Below are 16,475 nucleotides of genomic sequence, written 5' to 3' on the forward strand. Positions count from 1 at the left end.
ATAAATCTTTTTGCATGCCAGTATATTGAATATTTCTCTTATACAGCCAGTCAGCGAATCATCTGCAGAGAACATACACATATTAATACGCTATTACTGCTTTTTGTTTAATTGTATGGCATATTTTGTATGTTTTTTTTTTATATTTTTAATTTAATAAGTTAAATTCAGTCCAAATAAATAGAAATTAGAAGACTGCAGAAAATGTCACTTTTTTTGTGGAGGATTTGTTTATTAATTCTCACTTTAATAAATCAACAAAGCATATCAGTTTGTGTTTTTCTTTTTATCAGTTTTTCTTTTTATGCAATAAATAGTCATTTAATCATTTCACAGAGGTGAAAGAGTTGTACTAAGCTGAGTTGAACTGAGCTGAATTGAGATGAAATGACTTAAATTGAGAAAAGCTGAGTTGAACTGAAATGAGTTGATCAGAGTTTATTTGAGTTGAGCTGAAATGAGTTGATCATGTTTATTTGAGTTGAGCTGAAATGAGTTAATCTGAGTTTTTTTGAGTTGAGCTGAAATGAGATGATCAGAGTTTATTTGAGTTGAGCTGAAATAATTGATCAGTTTCTTTGAGTTAAGCTGAAATTAGTTGATCAGAGTTTATTTGAGTTGAGCTGAAATAATTGATCAGAGTTTCTTTGAGTTAAGCTGAAATGAGTTGATCTGAATTTATTTGAGTTGAGCTGAAATGAGTTGATCTGAGTTTATTTGAGTTTAAGCTGAAATGAGTTTATCAGAGTTTATTTGAGTTGAGCTGAAATAATTGATCAGTTTCTTTGAGTTGAGCTGAGCAGAACTGAGCTGAGTTGAGCTGAGATGAGTTAAACAGAGCTGAGCTGAACTGAGCTGAGATGAGTTGAACTGAGTTGAGTTGAGATAAAATCATATCACATAAACATACATTAAAGCATATTTAATTTTCTTATGAACAAGCTAAAAAAGATGAACTGAGTTGACTTGAGTTAAACTGAGCTGAGCTGAACATAACTGAGACGAACTAGAAGTCATTAAAGATAATTTAATTTTGTTTTGAAAGTGATGAAAGAGTTGAGTTGGGTTGAGTTGAGTTGAACTGAGCTGAATTGAGCTAAGGTAGGTTGAGCTGAGCTAAAATAAAATCATGTTGCACAAAGTCATTGAAGATGATTTGATTTTGATATGAAAGTGATTAAAAAAAGTTGAACTGAGGTGACATGGGTTAAGCTGCGTTGAGCTAAGTGTCAGTCTTGTTGAATGATGAACTATTTGAAATTTGACACCCAGGCTGCCTCACACCAGTAAGAGTGACTAATGGAGCTTCTGTTACAGTTGGCTATGTGCTTCATGCTTCTGAGAGCTGCTGATTGGTCACACTGGAATGCCAATAGTGTGAGAGCATGGTCATGTAGTGACTTAAATTTTGCCTCATGTATGTTTCCTGGGCATTTAGTTAAAAGGGTCCCAAAAAGAGAAGAATAGTCAGCTTCAGTTCCTCTACTGAGAGATGCTGGAAGACGTTTCACTGCAGTTGTGTAGAGCACTTCTCCCAAGGCTTTATTTCACTGAGGTAACAGCTCTATCTTTGAGGTTGATTTTAGAACACGCTACCCATTTCTGGTCCTGGTTTGCTCCTTCCACATTGATGTCATCCTTCCCGGCCTTCTGGCTTCTGCATGCTTGCGGTGAAGTCAAGTCCTGCAAACAGTCACTATATTTAATACGGGAGGGTATAAATCATGACCTTGTGAGCTCACCAGCAGCAGCAGCTTTCAGAAAGGACATGCCAGGCTGTCTCCTCATGCCAGACCGGAATGAGCCACGAGCCATGGCGTAATCCTGCACTGCTCTTTAAGAAGAATCTTAAGAAGGCTTTTGTTTTGCTTCTACAAGCATGACCAGCTTTATCAAGCAGTTCTTCAACCTGGCCATAGTGGTTGACTAGCTGGGTCAAGTTGGTTGACCTATTTGGTCAAGCTGGTCAAGCTTTGTCATGATGGCTGACCAGCTTGGTCCTGCTGGTCAAGGTGTTCAACCAGATTGGTCATACTGGTTGACTACTCTGGTCAAATTGGTCATGTGGGTGGATTGGCTAAACCAGATTGACCGGCGTAGCAATTAATATATTGCTTGGATCGTTTACAACATTTCTTACAAAACAATCCCAGCTAGACAATATATATATATATATATATATATATATATATATATATATATATATATATATATATATATATTGTTTAGCTATATATATTCTCTGTATGTATTATAGCTAATATATATATATTTAGCTATGTATATTTTTGTCTATATATATTTTGTCTAGCTGGAATTTTGTAAGAAATGTTCCAAGCAATACATATTTTCAGAATTTATGAAGTTTATTGCACACACACACACACACACACACACACACACACACATATATATATTATATATATTATATATATATCATATTATATATATTTAATAAATGTGCCATAACACTTTTTCCAAATATATGAATTGGGGCATTTCTTTAAATGTATTTATGTATTGTTTATGTATTGTATGTATTTATGAACTTTATTGCATTACGTTTTGAAATATGTATACCAGATGTGAAAAGCCTGTATTTAATTGTGAGAATCAATTAACTAACATAAAAATGTAAACAACAAAAACAAAAAACATCCAGGGAAGTTTCCAGAAAGCCCGACAGACTGAGCACTCTAAGAAGCAAAACGTCCACATAACGTTCTACTAACCAAAGGTTTCTAGCTGGGAACCTACTTGTAGCATGTATATAGCGATGTTTGTTTGTTAGTGATGACTTGGAACATTGCATGATGGCGACAATGTTACAAAAACAAGCAATTAATTTTAACAACAATTCGTTTTTTAAATAAAATGAAACACGACTTCAGAGGTTTATAGGGAGTTGGCTGAGTTTTTAATTAGGGGCTCTTTTATCATCTTAAATTTTGAAAATAAAATGAGCTTTTTTTTTTATTATGTCAAGACAATGTTCGTATAATTTAACGTAAAGACTTAATAATGGCCAAGACTGAACTTTTGAATTTAAAAAAATGTATTAAAGTGACATAGCGCAAAAATCCAGGTCATTCAAAAGGGTTCACCTACTATTCCATTCTTTACTTGTATTCTCATGAGCTAGACTGATGTCTTGCGGCAAAATTAACAGTACACGTTAGGTTTCTAAAAAACTAACGTGAAAAAAAAGATACTGATTGTGAAACTGAAAATTTGTCATTTGCATCACTAGGCATCATTATATTATTGTTTTATATTTTGTATATATTATTATATAATTGTTCTTAGATCCTAACACTCAACAGCTAACATAAGATTAGCATTAAATACATGTTAATAATGTGAACATTTCATGATATAATAATATAATATTATAATCAATATTGCCATACAGTATGAACGTAAGGCTGATTAAAATTACTCCATGATCAGGTGAACGTAATTACGTATTTATTTACATAATAAATATGTAATAATTCAGTTTTTTTTATAGAAATCACAGGCGGTAATGTAAAAAAATATGCAAATGTTGGATGGATATGGACATAAATAAGACTGTTTGCAGTAAAGTAATATATTTAATACCCAAGCTTTTAGTTTTTTAATGAATGCATTCCGCTACTTTAAGTTGCACCAATTGCTCACAGATGTGCAAGTGCGCACCCTGTAAAGAAGTATTACCAATAGAATAGGACTCTCAGGAGCAGCTAAACATGAACCTGATGGCACCATGCTGCCTAATGCCAGGCGTGGTCTAGAGGGGTGTAAAGCCCCCCCAGCAGAAATGAGCTGTGGAGCAGTTGAAGAACTGTGTTCTCCAGAATGAAGGACGGTGCTCCATCCAATATATTTGGGATGAGCTGGGGAGTTGAGGATGATGAACCTTCTGATTTCACTAACGCTACTGTCGCTGAATGCAATCAAACCCTCACAGCAATGCTCCTCCAAAGTCTAGTAGAAAGCCTTCTTCTTCCCTGGACAGTAGAGACAGACTATTTTCTAAAAGCATTGATTTTCGGAAGAAACATTGAATGAGCAGGCGTCCCAATACTTTTGCCGCATACAACCGTACCGGAACTTAAGATGGAGTTAGTGTTTTGTGTCAGCCTTCGGTCTTCTTTCACCCATGAGGACAATGTGAACAAATGTAAGAAACTCAACACCTCCTCGGTGGGCTCTACGGCAGTGGGCTGCAGTTGACGGGCGCAAAGTCAGACAGGATATTGCTGAGAGCTCAGGCATTATAAATAGTCCGGAGAGACAGAGCTGCTCCTGCACCGTTGTCTGTTTGATCTACGAATAGAAGTGAGAATCCCACTGTGGCGTTAAGCTGTTTCATGAAGTCAAGCCCCTTCACGTTTAGCAGTGATTGATGAGCAAGCACTGCTCAGTTAGTGCATCTGATACGCATCTGTTTACAGCATGTCAACTCAACTCAGTGCTTTGTAATTGTTTGGCTGACAGGCTATTTCCAGTGTTTGGACATTGGGGGAAGTAAGCAATGAAATAGCGTATTTGCTGAAGCCTGGGAGATTTACAACAGTACCTTCTCTTGTCCAGTAATATCCTCATCTTAAGGGTAGTATCTCATATTTTAGAAGAGGCAATTCCGCACATTGACTGACTTACTGACTCTTTTTTTTGCCTAGGAAAGAACTCGTGTACTCGCACTGACGGTCTGACGCCTACATTTTGCCAAGTATCTGTAGTCTTCGGTAAGCTGAGGTTGGGTCTCCTTGCTTGAATATGACTGTAAAAGTGTCAAAACCCATGGCAATATCATGTTGACTCAACATTATGTTAGCATCACTATTGTGCTATTGTGCTACTGCGCTGGCTGCCAGTCTCGCCAGCATCGCTATTGTGGTGTTAGCATTGCTAACCAGGGCATTCATTTTTACTACCACTTGCCCAACATCATCTGTTACAAGCCATGTTCATGAGGCCCTGAGCCCTTCACATCCAAAAGCTAGTAAATATGTGGTCTACAGCTTAAGGATCTCAGGGGAAGGCTTGAGTCCTTTACCAGGCCTTTGAATCCTGTATGTAATAGAGCATAATAGAGGTCATTTATGCCACAGAGCCTTTTTCAACATAAAGAGCAGATACTTTGGCCCCAAAAGTCCCCAAATTCTTGAATTTGCTTGCCTTTTTCGTCTTGCTCTCATTATGGTAATTAAAGAACATGTTCAAATATTCTGAATGACAGGATAACAGACCCCTATGAACATGAACTACAGTCAGTTCAGAATAATGAGGGATCAGGCCACACCGTGCCAAGAAAATAGGACCATATAGGGACCATGTAAAAAAATTCTGCCACTGCTGGTAGACCCGTATGACCGTATGCTTCCATACACCTGTAAATACAGCAACTTCCTTCACAATGTGGCGTCTCCTTTTTGCCAGTCATTAACATCTGCACTTACTGCACTGTACTGCACTCTTCTCAACGTCTGAGTCCTGTCACACACCCGTGCACACACGAATCCTGTCATCCTCATGCTACGCCACCTGCAGGAGCTGATTCATGATTCAATGCTGACTTTAAGGTTAGGCTTGGGTTAGGTGGATCTGGAGTAACTAAACAGACCTATTTTGTTTTGTTTATAATATGTTAGTAGTGGAACACTGAGAGACCACACACAGATCATGATCATGACACTTTACACATCATGTGTCAAACATGGCGGAGGCGCTGTTATGGCATGGGCATGTAATGCTGTCAATGGAACTGGGTCATTGGTGTCTGTTGATAATATGACTGTTAATAGAAGCAGCACTATGATTTTCACTAAAGCAGTATGGCTTTTAATTCACACTCACTTTAAGGTTAGACTTGGGTTAGGTGGATCTGGTTAGTAGCGTTAGTAGTGGACCACTGTGAGACCACACATAGATCCACAGCACTGTTAACCCACTGTCCTTCACCAGTGACTTCCTTGGTATGACTCGGCCCGAGGTATACATGTGTTTGTTTGGGCAGCAGCTGACAATATTATTTCCCACTGAGATGATGATTATTATTTATAGTGGTCAGAAAGCTGGCACCGGACAGGAATAACCATATGGCCTCAAGAGTTTTTTGTGGAACGTGAATAAACAACCTAGAATACCCCTTCACCGCTCCCTCCATACACAGTAGGGGTGGAGCGCAGTGCCATTATCTGTAACTGTTTAGTGTTCAGACCTCAAATATATATATATATATATATATATATACACATTTATTTTATGAGTACCTAAATGAGACCTTTTAAAAGCATCTTCATGTATGTCACATAATTAAGCCTGAAATTAATAACCCAAAAGAGGTGAGGACAATTCTGACCCCTAAAAAAAAAAAAAAAAAAAAAAAAAAATATATATATATATATATATATATATATATATATATATTATTTGTTTATTTTTTATTTCTTTTTAAACTCGGAGGCCTCTTGGGATCTAAAATGATCTGTTTAATATGCTGCCACTATGGCCTGGGGGTCGTGAGTTCAAATCTCGAGCCATGCCACATTGCCATCAGCAGCCGGAGTCTGAGAGAGCACAATTGGTCATTCCATTTCCAGGTGGGTAGATAGCGCTCTCTCCCCTCATCCCATTTAAAGTGATGTTGCTTGACACAGGGGTCTGTTAGCTGGGGACCCGGAGCTTTCCTTCAACATGGTGGCTTCCTGGCGATGGTGCATCAACGGCAGTTCGAACAGTGGCTTCACATGTAGCGGATGAGGCATGAGTTAAGTCGTTACCGTTACCCCTGTGTCTGGAGCATTGTTGTTGCTGGGGGTGTTACAGGTGGGTGGGCTCATTGGCAGTCCCAAATTGGAAGAAAAAGGGGAAAATTACTTAAAACTAAAAAAAAAAAATTGAAAATTGAAGAACTTAACAGGCATGGACTGGAAATTTGACTGGAACAGGTGGTCTCAGGATATGTTGTATTATTTTATATAACCTGTGACCTGATCTAAACCCCAAAACTAATATTTCCTGTAAGCTACATTAGTCTTGTTGCTCCAGTGCAAAATAAAAAAAAAGTATAAATGAGATTTTTGGCCAAACTGTTCATTTAAAATGCTCCCTGGCAAAGGTGCATTCCCATGTTGTCCTTCTTCACAGGTGCTTTTGTGACAGGATGCCTGTGCCCTGACCTACAGTTACATATGAGTGTGTCAAAACAAGCGTGGGTATAATATAGCATTTGTGTTGTGGGGTAAAACAATAGAGTAGGCAGTAGACCAACACAGCATGTGTTACTCTATTCGGGGTGTGAGGACAGCAATCCAGTCCTATCACAGCAACAGCAGCTCCACACACAAGGCATATAGACACAGCTTTAGGAAGCAGATTCCTCAGGCTGGCGGTGGCTTGGCGTTCCAGAATCCCCATAGAGATCCCAAATCCCTGTAGCATTCCCAAAGCCTTGCTGCCTTGTGAACACGGATATGTCCTTTATGTGTGGGATTTAGATATGACATAAAGGGCTCTGCTGCCCAAGTTACTCTAAGAGGGGTGTTCCTACGTTCCTCACTACCCTGGAGCATGGAGCCATGACTGCAGCGATGCACAGCTCTCTGCGGGCTGTTTTTTACAAGGCCAGACGAAGGCAATAAAGGCCGTTAAATAATGGGACACCCAAATACAGCCTCTATCTGTCTTGATCCCAAAATTATACCCAACCACACCCCTGAAAAACATCTGTCAAACCCAACTGACCCAAATATAGCTGATAAAATTTGACGATTGTGACGAATTATGACGAAATTTTCGGGACTCCGTTCTGTTAAAATCTGATTTAAGCCCATCCTTAAGAACCTGAATCCTGAAGCTCCTGTAACTATTCTGTCTGAACTTGAATATGACTTCTGTCCATATTCAGCTGTAGCCCATTAAAATTATGTCTGAACTCAAATGTACCCCAACAAAATTCTGTCTCAAGTCTACTGCAGCTGTAAGAAGCTGACCTGAACTCTGTCCAAACCCAGCTGTAGCTCTGCAGAATTCAGTCTGGTGTCCGAGCGAATAATGAAAAAAATTAGCTCCAAAAGTAGCTCCAACAAGATTATGTCCAGTCCGGTTCCGATTGCCCAACATAACTTTATCTGAACCCCATTTTTAATCCAGCAAAAATTCTGTCTGAAGTCAGCTGTAGTCCTACAAGATTCTTTCAGAATCCATCAAAGTTCTGTCCAAAGTCTGTATTAACCAAATACAACTCAACCAAAATCCAGCCCAAAACACTGAGGAAATCCTGCCCAAACACCACATGCTTCTGTCCAAAACAATTGTAACCAATAATCCTGTGCAAACTTTACAAACTTTTGTCCAAACCCAACAAACGTCTGTACAAACTCAACTAATTTTTGTCCAAAAAAATATGAGCAAAGTTTACAAAATTCTGTCTGAACTTGAAAGTAGCCTGACAAAAATATGCCCAACCAAATTCAGACCAATCTTAATTGTAGCCCAACAGCCTGACTGAATCCTCTCTTAGGGCATGTGTTAGCTGACATAACAGAATTGGTAGTTAGACCCCGTTAACACTAGTCATATGTGACTAGTATCTGGATTGCATTGAAGACACTCAGTCCTCCGCATTTAACCCATCTGTGGTAGTGAACACACACACTAGTGAATTAGGGGCAGTGAGTACACACACACCCAGAGCAGTAGGCAGCCAACTTCAGCGCCCGGGGAGCAGAGAGGGTAAAGGGCCTTGCTCAACAGTGGCAGCTTGCCAAGCCCAGGAATCGAACCCACAACCCTGTTATCGATAGCCCGGCGCTCTAACTGCTGAGCCACCACTGCTCTATGTGGCTCAATTGCGTTTTAGAGCACCTCCTGATTTATGTTTTCCAGGCAGACGCTGTGTGATGGCGATACTTCCCGCTCTGGAGACACTGAAAATCACAGGAAATGAATAGTGAGACTCTGGGCATGTGATAAAGAATGATACTGTCGATCTGACAGAAGAGATTATCTGGGTCTGAACCGAGCTTCAGAAAGCATTGCTTGACTTGGCTGCCATCCAATATGGGAATAAAGGCATCTTAAACAAAAGGAAAATATCTTTTATAATATTTGTCATCGTAAAACTATTGTGAGAATATTGTTACGTTAATTCTACCTGATTTTAGATCATTTAACATTAACGTTAAGGCATTTTATGAAGTCAAATGGTCTAAAATAATTTGGAACTAAAACATGAGGAAGAGTAACATGCCCTGTGTGGTGTAGTAAGACCGTTTCACTTGATCAGATCACTTTAAATGAATTAAACTGTAGAGAAATATGAAAGTTTTGACTGCATTTAGGGTGATTTCTCCTAAATAGTTCTTGCAGTGTGGTGTGTGGTGTGGCTGAGAAAAGCTGAGCAAAGTTTGCTGCTCCTGTTACGGCAGTCAAACACACCGAACAAACACAGACACACGCGTACACCCCCACACAGACATGCTGGTATGAACAGTTGGACTTGAGACTTTTTTTATGGGCTTTGTTGCGGGAGCAGCTGAGGTGATATAAATCACACATGTGCAACAAATCAGGCAGAGATATGCAGACAAACAGGCTGACTTATGCACACACACACACACACACACACACACACACACACACACTTAAACTAGCTGTCTACCTGTGCTACTCTACTGCTACTCCATTGATGTCCTTTGTGATGAGGCTGAACTCCTTCAAGTTGTAAAATAATAAATGAAAAATGACTCCATCATTTTAATAATATAATATAATATAATACAATATAATAAGCTCCCTGGACAAATAATTAGTCACCTTGTGTGTTTAAGGGGGTAGTACCTTCAGGCTCCTGCAGATGGTGTTGCATGAGAATCATCAGGCTAATAATACCTGGGGGAGTGCGACAGGGCTCAGACATTGAGAAGAGTGTACTGAATGTCTTGTTGGATGTGTGTAAAATGTGTCGCAAAGCAGAGACAGTTAGTGATTGGTCAAAACGGTCCAAAAAAAGCCTTAGTGTGAAGAAAGTCACAGAATTTGCATACAGAGCCGACCCAAGGCATACTCGAATTACACGTCCACTTAGGGTCCCGACACCACCAGGATAAAAGGATATCATGATAAAAATATATTTTATGTATTTAAAAATAACATTGAATAATAAAATGATTTGGTATTGCACAGGTAAAGGTGATTTTTATATTCATTTATTTTTATAGTTAATCAATTCCTGCTGCCTCTTCTGGGCAAATGCTGATATGCGACACTTGGGTGGTCGATAAAGGCCCGGGCGCTTCAGCGTATTGGAATGATGAAGCATCTGGTGCTGAGGTGGTGGTATAGGAGCCCCAAATGAAAATCTTCTTAGGGTCCCATGAAGGCTTGCAGATGTGCATGAAAATTAGCAGATGTATGGAAACATACGATCATACGGGTCTACCAGCAGTGGCAACAAAAAAAAAGTTGGAATGATGAAGCATCTGGTGCTGAGGTGGTGGTATTGGGGGCCCCCTAAATGAAAATCTGCTTAGGGCCCCATAAAGGCTTGGACCGGCCATGTTTGCAGATGTATGGAAACATACGATCATACGGATCTACTAGCAGTGGCAAAAAAAAAAGTCTAATGCTAACAGTTCTAAACAGTTCTAACTTGCACCCGACATTGGACAGTTGAGTAGATCAATGTAAAAAATAAAGGCATAAAAAACGGGGGTGTGATGGGACCTTGAGCTAGCGTGTTAGTTTGGGGCTAAAATATTAGCTTGTGACACTGTAAAGCTCGGCTCGGCTCAGTTTAACGGCAGTATCTCTTCATCTGTTTGTTACCTAAGGCTTAAGAGCATCAGTGGGTGACATGATAGCTTCACCGCCAGCTGCTTGTTCTTCTGAAGGAAGACAGAGCCTGCAGTCTTATCTGAGTCTCTGCAGAGAGGCTGAGAATGGCAGATCGATAAGCGCTTTTTTTTTTCAGCCATACACTGAAAAAGTTTTGTCTCTTCAAAATCCCATTTCCTGTCAAAGCCGCCTGCTTTATTTGAAAACAATGAGCGAGTGCTAATTTAGCTAAAGGTTAAGTTACTCAGCTAGCATTTAGACCCAGTCCAATAGCTGTAACTGTGCCTCAGCAGAAGCATGAATCATGTCAGAATATAAACTGATAATGATGGCTTCACCACTTCACCCTAATTAAACAAGACTTTATTGTTCTCTCGGTTCTTTTCTTCACACGACCCTGAGCCAGTATGTAGGCCTGGTTTTGCAATATCATCAACAAAAAATAACAAGGACGTCCCCCTTCATGTTCCTCCCTCAGAAGGAAGCTATTCTTAGTGGCGGTTTATCAGTTGGAAAGGCACTCGCCGTACATCAGACGTCCAGCTTTCCAAGCGTTCCTTCAGGCTTTCTCGCTCTGGCTGTGATTATTCCATTACTTTCCTTCCATGCAAAGTAAATGTGCTTCTTCATGCACCGAGCCTGGATTTGATGTTTCTTTTAATTGACTGCGTTGAGAGGGGCACTGGAACATGGGTGTTGGTATATGATGTGATTTATTTAATCTTAGGGCTGGGCAATATCGTCATGCTTAAAGATTTTTTCACATTATCCTATATGTGTCGCAGTGTTTTGACCCGCAGACTGCTATTAAAAAACTGCTATTAAAAAACTGCTATTAAAAACAATGATTTTTTCATTTATTTCATTTGTGGCGCAACATCAGTTACAGCTACATGTGCTCTTTGTCATGAAAAATGACAGTTGGGCAGTGTTGTTTAAGCAATGATGATATTCCCAGTGCAGTCAGAAAAAAAAGCATGGTTTATATCATAACAACTTATTTATTATGATAACAATAAGAAATTGCCATATAATTATTCCTGTTTACTGTATAGTGTTCACACATCATTTATTCCTTAAAAATATATATTTATACATATATATATTTGAAAAAGTATTATTTAGTTTCTATACTTTTCTTATTACAAATGATGTACATTTGTTTGATATTTTGAAGTATATATATTTATATATATAAGATATATTTTCTTATTATTATTATTATTTATTATTATTATTTACTATTTACCATTACTATTTACTATTTCATTTACTATTATTATCATAGTTGTTATATCATATCATATGTTTTTTGTCATTTTTTTTATCCATGTATTTTGTGTAATGACAAATATACTTTTAATTGTATTTTCCCCATAAATATTTATCTATTAATATATATTAATATTTTTTTTAATAAACATTTTTTTCATTTAACTTGTAAAAGAATATTAAATGATGAAAAAAGTTTATATATATATATATATATATATATATATATATATAAATGAATGTATGTATGTATGTATATATATATATATATATATATATATATATATATATATAAAACCATTACATATGTCCTTTTTAATTAAAAAAATTTACATTTGTAAAGAAATATTTCTATTTAATATTATATGATGTTAAATATATAAAATGATGATCTATTTTTATATTTATGAGAATTAATAATATAATTATAAACTAATAATATATTTGTGATATCTATATATACAGTAAATGCACACTAACATTGTAAAAAAAAACATTTAAACATTGAACATATTTTGATGTGTTTATTTGACATTTTCTTATTTTCTTATTTTTGGATTTATTTAGTTGCCTCACAGAAACATCAGCCTCACACTCCTCGTGCTTATTTTGATGTAAAGCACACAACACATTTTTGCTCACAGGTTTGTCACGTGGGATCTCACTGGAGCAGACTTTTATGAGGACGTTTTAAACTGGGTCATATTTTCCCAGTGTAATATCACACACTTTATTGGCAATGCACATTTCCTAGTACATATGATGGATGATGCAGTGATGTGGAGCAGTGTGATGATAATGTTTCTCATCTTCTTCTGTGTCTCCTCATTTTCGCTTTGGTCAGGGCTCTATAAATATCGCAGGCTGACAGCAGGTGATATCAGGCTGGACTGAAGGACAGCCAACATCGTGAGGAGAAACTCACCTTTATTTCTCCTTTAAATTATGTGTGTGTTTGTGTGTGTGTGCATGTGTGTAGTCTGTATTGGTGTCTATGTTGTGGCAAAATGTCTCAGTGGAAAACAAGGCAGTTCTGTGGCTGAGGAGGCCAACAGGTCCCCATGAGGATAAATGCAGTTTAAACTAAATGCAGCATCAAACAGACTGTGATTTCTAACAGGTTTAAAAAGTGTGTGTGTGTGTGTGTGTGTGTGTGTGTGTGTGTGTGTACGGCCATATGAAAAAATATGTAGTTCTTTATTCAGAAATATGGACATATCAGTCTTTGATTTTCTTTCAATATATATATATATGTGGTCATATACATCTTCCTGACATTGACCAAATTGAACAATGTTCTTCCCACTCCTCCATGTAGAAGTCCTCCAGCTGTGTGATGTTTGAGGGGTTTCTCATTGGGATTAAGATCTGGGCTTTGACTTGGCCATTCCAGAGCTCTGAGTTTCTTTCTTTTAAGCCATTTCGTGGTGGATTTACTGGAATGTTTTGGGTCATTGTCATGTCGCATGGTCCATCTCCGCTTCAGTTATTGAACAGATGACCCCACATATTCCTCAAGCACCCTCTGATTTGATAAATAATTATATATCCAGTATATAATTATATCCAGTGTTTGTTAGCAATTATAGCCTAACAACAAACAAACTAAAAAAAAAGTGACCTGCAGACCTCAAACTGTGCCCAAATACCTAACTGAAACACCCTTGCCTGATCTGGTAGCCCTGTGGATCCATACGCTAGTCAGCTCTGCAGTATATGTACTGAAGCCATGAGATATAGATCAGCAGAATCAAAGAAAGAGACAGTAAAGTAGGTCCTAGTAAACTATAATACTACTGTTGACCAGATATTGTTTGGGTGGTGGACCATTCTCTGGACCTCACTGTGTGCACTTGGGGAGTATTACAGTATGCTATCTTGTTGCTACACCTTGGTGTTTGCCATGTGTTTCTGATACAATGACCACAATGTAGTGTGCCTAATAAACTAAAAATGTGGTGTAGTGTGTGTGTGTGTGTGTGTGTATATATATATATATATATATATATATATATATATATATATATATATATATATATATTTGGGGTGTATGGTTCAGAGTATGGGTCTAAACATAAATAATCCACAACAACATATATAAGGAAGGAGAGTTTACGTTATTCAGTGCTCTGGTACTACATCTCTGTCCCTGAGGTGGACTGCAGCTCATTAAAACAAAGGTAGCACAAATATTTCCCTTGCAGAAGTGATTTGTGGACTTTGCATCCTTAAAGTCATGCCTTTTCTATCAGAGACAGTGTTCAAACCGGGGTGTACAGTACAAGCTTGTCGGCCTCTACTGTGATATTGGCCTCTGCGATGCTGATACCACTGAAGACCTAGCCTTCACTCCCCGAACACTGGTAGCAATGAGTGACAAGGGGAGGCCTAGCTACTTGTATGCCACATTGTCAATTAACCAATACGGTTTGAGCCCTTGAATCAAACGTTTAGCATTCAGCTGTCAATCACCATCAGAAAATGGTGAATTACTTGAATATTATGAACTGTTTGGTTTAGCATATCATGTGGCGTCCCACCAAGTTCTAATTTAGGCCCTATGAAACTGATGTTAATTGTGAAAATACTGTTAGAACACCATGAAAGGGAAGAAGTATGGGCTTAAAAACAGGATCTAAGAGTTTAACATATTGCTTTGCAACGCAGGATCTGTTCGGACCATAGCCTGGCGGTTAGAGGGCCGGGCTATCGATAACAGGGTTGTGGGTTCGATTCCCGGGCTCGGCAAGCTGCCACTGTTGGGCCCTTGAGCAAGGCCCTTTACCATCTCTGCTCCCCGGGTGCTGGAGTTGGCTGCCCACAGCTCTGGGTGTGTGTGTACTCACTGCCCCTAGTTCACTAGTGAGGGTTCACTAGGGTTAAATGCGGAGGTCACATTTCGCTGTACGGTGCAGCATCCTGAGAAGAGTTCTAATAGTAAGTTAGCACAAGTTAATACTGGTGCAAATGTAAAATGTGGCTGTTCTAGATAAAGCACGGGCATGAAAAGCTTGCTACAGACATTGACAGTGACCCTTGGCATAAAAAGCTTGCTGCAGAGCTGCCGTAGCGGTTTTCCATTTCTAACAACTGCCTGAAACCTGGTTGGGCCGCTCCTATTCACAGTCAGTGATTTACTGTATCTAGGGTTTCCAGAAGGCCTCAAACAGCAGACGTTGTGAGAACACATTAAGGTAGCGGGTATGTGAGTCTAAGTTGGAGAAGTCCGAGATCCTAGTCATGATGAATGTAGTATTAATCTAACAGGCCTCCAGTCCAGCTTTTAAAGGCCTACCCAGTGGGACAGCTATCTGTCTATCTACCACAGGTAAATCTGTTTGGCCAATTTTCCATTAAGCTTTTTGGTTTCTAACCAAAATGTACTTCCAGAGTTTTATGATAATTCTGTTGTTACACTGGAATCAATGCATGCATGTATAATTTTAGGTCTTAGGCATCATTAGGCCTTCTCTGGAAGCCCAGAAGGTCTTATGGGTCCTCTATTGGGCAAGATAGTAATATGATATAATTGTCACACTGCTATTTTCTGCATAACCTGAAGCTCTAGTGCAATATGATGCTATTTCTATTATCACCCACCTGAACTTTTCCCCCAACATCTTTTTCTTCACAAGCCTCTCCAACTCTACTAAAACACATTTCCAGGAAATGCATCTCAGATTCCCGAAACTCTACACAAACCAGCATCTCCAACTGTGTGAAAAACATGCCGTTCTCAGAATGAAACTGAAACCAAAGCTGCCCAGATGAAATACACTCACATTGCAATAAATGAGCTACAGCTTTCCCATTTATGTGCTAGAGTCAAGAACCTATCCCTGTCTAAAAACGAGCAGACAGGCACTTATTCTCCAGGCCTAATTTATGTACGTTTCTAATTGCAGTAGTCGTCTACTCAACTAATGACATTGGACAGCAGTGTTGGAGAACAGTGCTTTCATTCACGAGATTTGAAGTGGCTGTGCCAGATGTTGAGAACTGAGTGTTCAATTTCCAGAAGTGCTTTAACATTGTCAGTGTGTGGGAGGGAAAGGGGTTTCAGAACGGGTTGCAGTCTGGCAGTGCTTTCCCAGACCGAGTCCAACTGTGCCTTGTTGCATAAAACTACTTAAGTGATTTAAGTTAGGCCATGTCCAAAAGTATTTGGACAGCCACAGAGGTTCTTTTGCTGTTTTGCCTCTGTACACCACCTCATGGATCTGAAGTGAGGCAATCTATATGTGATTGAGGTGCTGGACTGGTTGGGAATTATAGCTGTTTTTTACACTGTCCCTTCATTTTCACAGGCTCAAAAGTAATCGGACAATTGGCTGAGCAGTTTCATGACCAGGTGCCCTGCCAACATGCTCATGTGG

The sequence above is a fragment of the Salminus brasiliensis genome, chromosome 10, assembly GCF_030463535.1.
Source record: "Salminus brasiliensis chromosome 10, fSalBra1.hap2, whole genome shotgun sequence".
Classification (NCBI taxonomy): Eukaryota; Metazoa; Chordata; class Actinopteri; order Characiformes; family Bryconidae; genus Salminus; species Salminus brasiliensis.